Below are 9213 nucleotides of genomic sequence, written 5' to 3'. Positions count from 1 at the left end.
CAGAAGCAGATGTGAACTTGCACACAAGAACACATTGCAGGGAGGCGCACACGCCTGACCAATTCTGAGACTTCTTGCTCTGAGGACTAGGAAAGGATACTTTAGAGGATAAGAAAAAGATATTTGAGAAGAAATAGCTGAGACCACGGTGGTGGCTTTGAGGTTGAATCTCGGAGTTAGCTGTAGCTTGAATTTACTAACCTGACAGTAACTATTAATAATCACGAAGCTAGCATTGTAGTGAAACTTAATAAAAAGCCATGGAGACAGGGGTGCTAGCATTGCCATTCATCCCTTCTCTCTTATCCATGTTAGTAAAAGCATTTCCAGACTCCGACTCCTCTTCCAAACCATCTCCGCAACATGTGGGTGATGATTTGACCTTTGCATTAGGTCCAGACACAGCTGCATATGGCAGCCTAGAAAATAAAAGTATTGCGCCCCGAACATATCCAATTACAATGGTTGAATATGAGCAGAATAATTATAATAAACATCCATAGAAAAAGAAAGGTAGAACAGAATACACTCAGCAGTGGCTGGTCCATAGTAATGAGATTTTCCACCAGACAGGAATTGAGAGATTTTTCTGTCTTGGCAATGGTGTACTTCCCCATGTCCTCTATGATTACAGATTTTTGGGGAATTCTACCTAGTGCACCATGCTTTAAGGCCATATCTGACATAGGTCTTGGAAAGAATATGTAATTTTGGTAGCCTCCTTCCTACAGATGTAGGTCTGAGAGCCTGAGGACATTTTTAGGGCACGCTTTTGGTTGCTTTTGAAATTTAAGTATCTTAGAAATTTGATAGGGTTCTGTGTCTGTTTCCAGTCAATGCCACATGCCAGCACTAACACTTGGTTTTCCTTTGGAGTATAGTTTTTAAGCCTATTTTACTTCCAGATTTCCCTGTTTACAAATTTCTCTCTCCAATTTAAATGCTATCCCCTTGGTGGCCAACTGAATGAATGGGGGAAAGAGGCATCACCATAACTATAATCTCTCACAGTGCTGGATCCCTCAGCTTTCCTAATTGGGAGACATTTCGAAAGGCTATCAGCTGTTGCAATCTTATTCTTGCTCTTGCAGCACAAAACCAAATTTCTAGACCTTCTCTATAGCCTTCAGCTTTATGACTGATAGCTCTTACCTAAGAATGTAATTTTCCTACTGTCCTCTGTGGAAAACATCAAGGAACAATGAAGACACACCAACGTTCTATTTACTCTCTGGGTAAGTGGCCAACCTTTCAAGTTACTGCAGGACATGGTTAATTAAATATTTTGGGGATGACATTACAAGAATCTCCAGCTTTGCAGCCTGCAATATCTGTTTCCTTAACTCTAGTCTAGCTGCATATTTAATGTTATTTTTAGAATCCCCAAATCTAGGTTCAAATTCCTATATTTTTAAGGTCATGCTAAGTGATTGTAATAGGTGACCCCAAATATAGGGGCTTAAAGAATACAGACATTGCTGAAAGGTAGTAAATCATAGTGGGTAAGAGCACCAACTAGGGAGCCATTTTCTGGATACAAATCCCAGCATTTACTAGCTGTGCATCTCTGGCCTTCTCTACTTCTCAGTTTTCTCATCTTTAAAATTGAAGTTAATAAAAGCAACTGCCACCAAGGATTGGTAAGAGGATTAAGGATTAGTATATGTAAAACTCTGGAACAGTGCTTGTTACGTGCTAGTGTTTTATAAATGCTTGTTAATTATATATGTGTGTGTGTGTGTGTGTGTGTATGTGTGTATATATGTGTGTGTATATATATACACATATGCACATATACATATGTACATATATATATTCTCCGTCACATAAAACAGGAGTCCCCAAACCCCAGGCTACAGACCAGTACTGAGCCACATAACAGGGGGCAAGCGGCAGGCGAGCAAGCAAAGCTTCATCTGTATTTGCAGCTGCTCCCCAGCGCTAGCATCACTGCCTCAGCTCCACCTCAGATCATCAGGCATTAGATTCTTATAGGAGCACCAGTCCCTAGTGCCAAAACTGTTGGAGACTGCTGACATAAAAGAGCTGTTTTTGAGATAGCACAGTGTAAAAATTTTGATCCTTGTGGTACTTTAGGGATCTAGCAGTTTTCATGTAGTTGCATGTATTCTGTAGAGCATTATCATCTTCATGATCAGTCATCATATTAGATTCTATCCCATGGAAATGGGAAAAAGAGTGTGTGGAGAAACACCAGATGTCTTCAGGGACAAACCTGGAAGTGGGACAAGCTGCTTCTACTGACATTCTATTAATAAGAGCATAGTCATATGGCTATACCTAATTAGAAGAGGGGCTAGTTGGGTAACCTGGTGCCCAGAAAGGAGGGATTTGAGTAGGTAGCTAGTGTCTACTAGTATAGTTCCTTAAACTGTCTCAAGAAGTATTTGAAAATATTATAATTCTAAACCAGTAAACAATTCGTAATAAAAAAAAATCTTCACATTAAGAGAAATTAATACCTAAAGAAAAGCAAATGTTGATAAAGTTTAAATGGATAAATATAACTTGTAATAAATTCATATAATGAATACTATACAGCAATGTATACCACAACTAGAACTACATGCAATGACATGGATAAATTTCACAAATAAAGAAAACACAAATGAATACAAGTGTATGATTTTATTTGGGGAGACTTTCAAAACAGGTAAAATTAAACAATATTGTTTGAGGATGCATGCATAAGTGGTTAAGTTGGAATAGAAAGGCAGTAGTTATCACAAAAGTTGGGGTACTGGTTGCTTCTAGAGAAGATGGCGATTGTGGTCAGTGAAAGACACATAGAAAACTTTTGGGGTGCTGCAATATTATATTTGCTGGCCTGGATGGTGATTTACACTGATATTTCATTTATAATTATTCTATAATTGTACATATGTATTTTATAAACTCTTAGATATGTATGACGTATCTTACACTAAATTTTTCATGCATATGGAAGTGCTAAGTCAACTTCAAAAAATAAAAATAAAGAGCAGAGATAGGCCTAATAATAAAAACAGGTTAGTATTTGGGAAAAAAAAATAGATAAATGGAATAGAGATCTTTGAGGAATTACTATAAGATTAAGTTAGCAGTACCAATTTATAGGGAAAGGACATTTGTTTAAGAGCTCACACTGGAAAAATAGATACTCTATGGAGGGAAATAAAACTATGTTCTACTTAACCTCACTAGTTAACTACCATACAAGAGCCCATAACCTTTCGAGTTAATAGAAGGTAATGTAAGATAGTACCTTATGACCCAAGGATAGGGAAAGACTTCTGAAACAAAATTTCAAAAATATAAACCTAAGACAAAAAAAGTTGATTGAATTTGAGTCATCAAAATTGAGGAGTTCCATTCAGGGAAGGTCACCATTGACAAAGATAATAGACTAATATCAGAATGAGAAATATTTGAAGCATTAAACTGACAAGGTATTATTAAGCAAAATATATTAGGAACTCTTAAGAATACAAAGTAAAGGTAGCAACCCCAAGGAATAAGGTAAATGGTATGAAGAGGCAATTTAAAGAAGAGGGGAAAAATGGAACACATGAAAAGATGATAATCTTTAGTAATCAGAGAAGTCTCAATTAAAACAGCACTCTTAAATTACTTCAGATCATTCGACTAGCAAAAATTAAAAGGCACAATATTGCTAAGTGTTGATGGGGAGGTGGGCATATAAGCAACCCTACGCATTGTTAGTAGCTGTGTAGATAGTTGCAGCCACTATAGGTAAGACCAGAGCTCAAAGAATCATAAGAACTGAAGGGTTCAGAGCCATGTCTATAGCCAAGGTCCATACTAGCAAAATATGTTCGCAATATTTCCTCTTTCCTCAACCAGTTTCAAATTTTAGTCTTGTTCAAGCCATTCTGATTTACAGACACAAAATTATATCCTGTACTGTGGCTTCAAGAGAATTGGTGGAATATAGATTCTAGTTCCTACCTCTGCAGAACAGGAAGACACACTGGTATTTTATAAAATCTCTCTACACAATTCTAATATGTAGCCAGGGTTTTAAAACACTACACCCAAAGGATATTGGAAAAGAGGTGGAAAGTGCTGATTTAGTGTTCCTGCCACATTATCACAGAACACCTGGTGCACACTTGGTATCATTGATGTACTTGTGTTCATATTGTTTGCCATAATACTATAGGAATTTAGCAAGAAATATAGCAAGAAAATAAATCACCTATCTTTTGCCAAAATTCATTTTTCCCATGCAATGAGGTTGTTCAGGAAAGTGATTTACTGAAGATGTGAAAGACCATAATTAGCACAGTCAAGGACAAGTCATCCCATCGAGGAAAACCAAGAGGAATGTGTTTCAGTAGAAGCAGAGAATGTAATGGAAACTTTTAACTCTCAGTTTTATACTTTGCAGAACACACATAGCAGAAAAAATTCAGTGCATCGGGGATGAGTTTGGGAACTGGTGAAATGAATATTTACCACAAAATTGTGTCAGTTGAGCTCTAGGCATTGCCCACTGGAAGATCTCTGTGGTTTCTAACACCTGACTGGTGAATCACATAAATTTGTAGAATATAATTGGTTCCATTAAGAAGTAAAACCTAAATAAAGAGCAGATGAAGCATTCTGTAAACTGTAAACAATTTCCACTACAGAAAAAAAAAATAATGGCTTCTGCAGTGAATCTGAAGATTGTCTGTGGGTAGAATGTAAACTCAAGATCTTCATAAAATAAATTGCTTGTGAATAAATTCTAGAGAAACTTACTAGTATTCAAAAGAATCAAATTATCTGTTAAAAGTCACACACAATACATACATAATAAATGGAAATTATAAAGTCGTACATGCCTACCATGAATGAATTTAAACATTTAAGTCTTTTGCCTATTTTTATCTTGCTACCTGCCCCACTTACCAGGATTTTTTTTTGATAAGCGCTCTCCCAATTAGTCATTTGCTTCTGAAATCCCCCCTCAACCTCTACTTATAAGGAACCAGACACAGACATTCAAAAGTACTTCCTTGGCCCAAGCGAGAAGCCACATACTCACTTGCTAAACCTCTATGGTAGTTTGGATTACTAACTACTGCCTAAATAACCTGGTTCTCTTTTTGACGTGCTACCCTCAATGGGCTGATGATACATATCTGTGCTGTTGAACTCATAAGTGGCCATATGACTTACTTTGGCCAATGAAATGTTGGTAGAGTAACCATATGACACTTGCAGGTAGAAATTTTAAGAGCCAGTATATATTTCACTGTATCTCTTTTCTCTTTGTCCCCAAGATAGTGATGCTCTAGGTACAGTCTGCTGTGCCAGATTGGATCCTAGATTGATGATGATAGGAAGCAGCACTGCAGTCAACCTGCAACAGACACATAGCATGAGTGATAAATAAACCATTTTTGTTGTAATCTTCTGTTTATCATGCTGCAGTAATTCATTCCTTTTTGTTTATTGTGTATAGTATTTTACTGTATGAATATACTACAATTTATCCATTCAACTATTGATGAACATATGTTATATTCAGGTTTTTTAAATATTATACAATGATCTTTTTGTACAATGTGTTTTAACGTATATATATAAACATTTCTGTTGGGCATACATGCAGAATTAGAAATTCTGGACAATGGAGTACACTAATGTGCAGCTTATTAGATACCAATAGTTTTCCAAAGTGGCTGTACCCACGTACCCCTGATTCATAAGGCTGGAGAGTTCTGGTTGCTCTGCTTCCTCGACAACAGTTAATAGTGTCCGTTTTTCTTTTCTTAATTTTAACCATTCTGATAGATGTATAGAAATATCTCATTGTGATTTTCATTTACAATTCTTAGATGACTAATGGAATTGAACACCTTTTCCTATGCTTAATGGCCATTTGGAGTCTTCTTTTGTGCAGTGAACTTTTGGCTTTTTAAAAATTTTGGTTGATATCATTTTTCTTATTGATTTGTAAGTATGAGTCCTTTGTACATAACAGTATTGAAAATATATTCTCCTACTTTTTGTTAAGCCTTTTCACCATCTCAAACATATCTTTTGATGGACAGAAAATTTGTAATTTTAATGAAATTACTTTATTACTATTTTCTTTTATAGATGTGACTTTGTGTGTTCTGTTTAAGAAACGTTTACACAGGTTATGAAGTATATTTTTGGTCTTATAAAAGGTTTATTTATTTATTTTCCATATTTGGATTTATCATCTATCTGAAATACAATTTGGAGTATCCCATGAATAGGGATCAAGATTTATTTGTAGCCACATGTATATTATATCCAATTGATACATTATTTATTGAAAAGAAAATCCTTTCCTTACAGTATTTCAGTGTCACTTTGTCATAAATAAGATGTCCATAGATTTATGTGTTTATATCTTGACTCTTTATTCTGTTCAACTAAATTACTTGTCAATCATTGCACCAATATCACATTGTTTTAATTATAATATATTTATAATAAAGCTTGCTTTTAGGTAGTAAAATCCTTCAAATTTGTTTTTCCTCAAAATTTTTATGGCTATTCCTTACTCTCTGCACCCCGATTTAAATTTAGAATCAATTTGTCAATTACTACAAAACTTCAGTAGGATTTTGATTTGGATTGTAAATGTATAGATTGGCATTGAATGTATAGGATAATGGGCATTAAATTTTGAGTCTTCTAATAATTGAAGTTGGTATCTGTATTTGTTTAGATCTTTAGTTTCTGTCAGTAAAGTTTTATAGTATTCTGTGTAGAAATTTTTTATAACTTTTGTTAGATCCTTAGAATTTAGTAGTTTTATACTATTATAGATATTACCTTTTAAAAATTTCTTTTTTCTAATTATTGGTTACTATACAAAAAGCTATAATTCTGTATACTGACCCTATAGCTACCTACCTTGATAAATTCACATATTAATTTTAATAGTTTATTTGCAAAGTCTTTTTGATTGCTTATCATGTTGTCAGTGAATAATGAGTGTTTCAGATTTCTTTTCCAGTCTTGGTATCTTTTATTTCTTTTTTTTTTTTAACTTCTAGTTTAATGTTGAGTACATGTAATAATAGTGAATATCCTTATGTTTGCAACTTTTCCCTTGTGATAGCTATTCTTTAACTGATTAAGACATTTTCATGCTATTTCTAATTTACTAACAGATTTTAAATACATAAATGAGTATTAAATTTTTTAAATGTTTTGTCTCCATCTATTGAGATGACCATATTATTTTTGCCTTTATCTTATTAATTACGTGATTGATTTAAAGCTTTAAGTCAAACTTATATACTGGAAATATACCCTACTTGGTCATAATATATTATCTGTCTATATTTTGTGAATTCTTTTGGCTAATATTTTGTTTAAGATAATAATGTCCATGTTCATGATAATTATTGGTCTGTAATTTTTTTCTTTGTAATTAACTTGTCAGGTTTTGGTTGCAAGGGTATATCGATTTGTTAAAAGAGTTGAGAAAGAGTTTTTCTGTTCTTTGGAAAATTTGTGTAAAATTTAATATTTTTTTCTTCAGTGTTTGGAAGAATTCACTCATGAAACTGGGACTGAATATTTTAATTATGGATTCAGTTTCTTTAATAAATATGAAAACATGAAGATTTTCTGTTTCTTCTTGTGTATTTTTTCTAAATTTAAGAATTCATCATTTTCATTCAAATTTGCAAGTTAGTGGAATATAATAGTTCATAAAATGCTTTAAAAATATCTTTAGAATCTGTGGTAATATTCTCATCTTCATTACTTATATTTACTATTTCTAATTTCTATCTATCATTCTCTCTTCCTCTCTTTCTCTCTCCTCTCTCATATTCTCTGTCAGTCTTTCTAGGAGATTATAAACTTTATTGGTATTTTCAATCATCAACTTTTGAGTGTTTTATCTTCTCTAAGTTTTTTTTATTGTGGTAAAATTTATATAACAAAAAATTCACCATTTAAATTTTTTAAAGTATGGAGTTCGGTGACATTTAATACATTCACAATATTGTGCAATCATCACCACTATCTAGTGCCAGAATATTTTTTCTGCCTCAAAAGGAAATCCATACTTATTAAGCTGTTACTCTCCATTACTCTCTTCCCCTAGCCCCGGTAACTAGTAATCTGCTTCTTGTATCTGTGAATTTGCCTCATCTGGCTATTTCATATCACACAGTATGTGGCCTTTAGTGTCAAGCTTCTTTTACTTAACATATTTTCAAGGTGCATCCATGTTGTAGCATGTATCAGGACTTTATTTTTTTATGACTGAATAACATTCTGTAAAACAGGCATTTTCTCTTTAAATTTGTTTTCTATTTCATTGATTGCTGGTCTTTATTATCATTTCCATACTTCCACTTTTTTTTGAGTATTTTTGGTTTCTGAGATACATGCTTAGATAACTGAAGTGAAGTGGCATATTTCTGTTCATTTTTGCTTCATACACGGTAAGGTTCTTTTTCTAGATGAACATAAATTTAAGATCGCATATACATTTGGGCTCCTACATTTCCTACTAGATGACTGGATATAATGACATTGGTCCCATCCCATTTACCAGAATGTTGTGAAATTATGTAGGTGAGAGCCTACACTTGGATAGAACTTTATTGTTTGCACTGCAATTGCTTTAAATCTTCATCGCAGTTTCACAATATTGTCTCATCTATTTTACACAGCATAACCACAGAAATTATCTCCATTTTACAAATGTTATTTCTGCTACTATAGTGTTTCAGAAAGTGACCACGAAGCCAGTATTCAAAGAGCAGTGTTTTTCCTCCCCGCCCCCTATCTTTCCTAGGTGCCTCATGCCTCATGCAGAATTGTGTAATTGGGGTTCTTAGGACATGGAAATTTCACATTTTCAGACACTTGAGAATGTTGCAACTACTGCCAATAAGGTTCGGCATCCTCTAGAGGAGAAATGCCAAGTGCAGCCACCAAATCAACCCTTATGTGCCTGCACAGAATTAAATTTTGCAAATCGGGCTCTGGCTCTCTGCCAATGCATTGACAGATTTTACTGAATACTCTGTGCATTAGGGTTTTTGTTGAAAAATAAAAGAATTAGCAGATGCATTTTTTACCAAATATATTCATTGCACATTTGAACATGTGCAAATAAATATTTAGAACATGAGGACTGAGGGAGGAAAGTCAAGGTGATATCTGAGTGTTCTATGAGAGCTTTTATTTTAGGGTCAG

Source organism: Rousettus aegyptiacus, unplaced genomic scaffold (genome assembly GCF_014176215.1).
Source record: "Rousettus aegyptiacus isolate mRouAeg1 unplaced genomic scaffold, mRouAeg1.p scaffold_m13_p_13, whole genome shotgun sequence".
Classification (NCBI taxonomy): Eukaryota; Metazoa; Chordata; class Mammalia; order Chiroptera; family Pteropodidae; genus Rousettus; species Rousettus aegyptiacus.
This window is presented reverse-complemented; position numbering follows the sequence as displayed.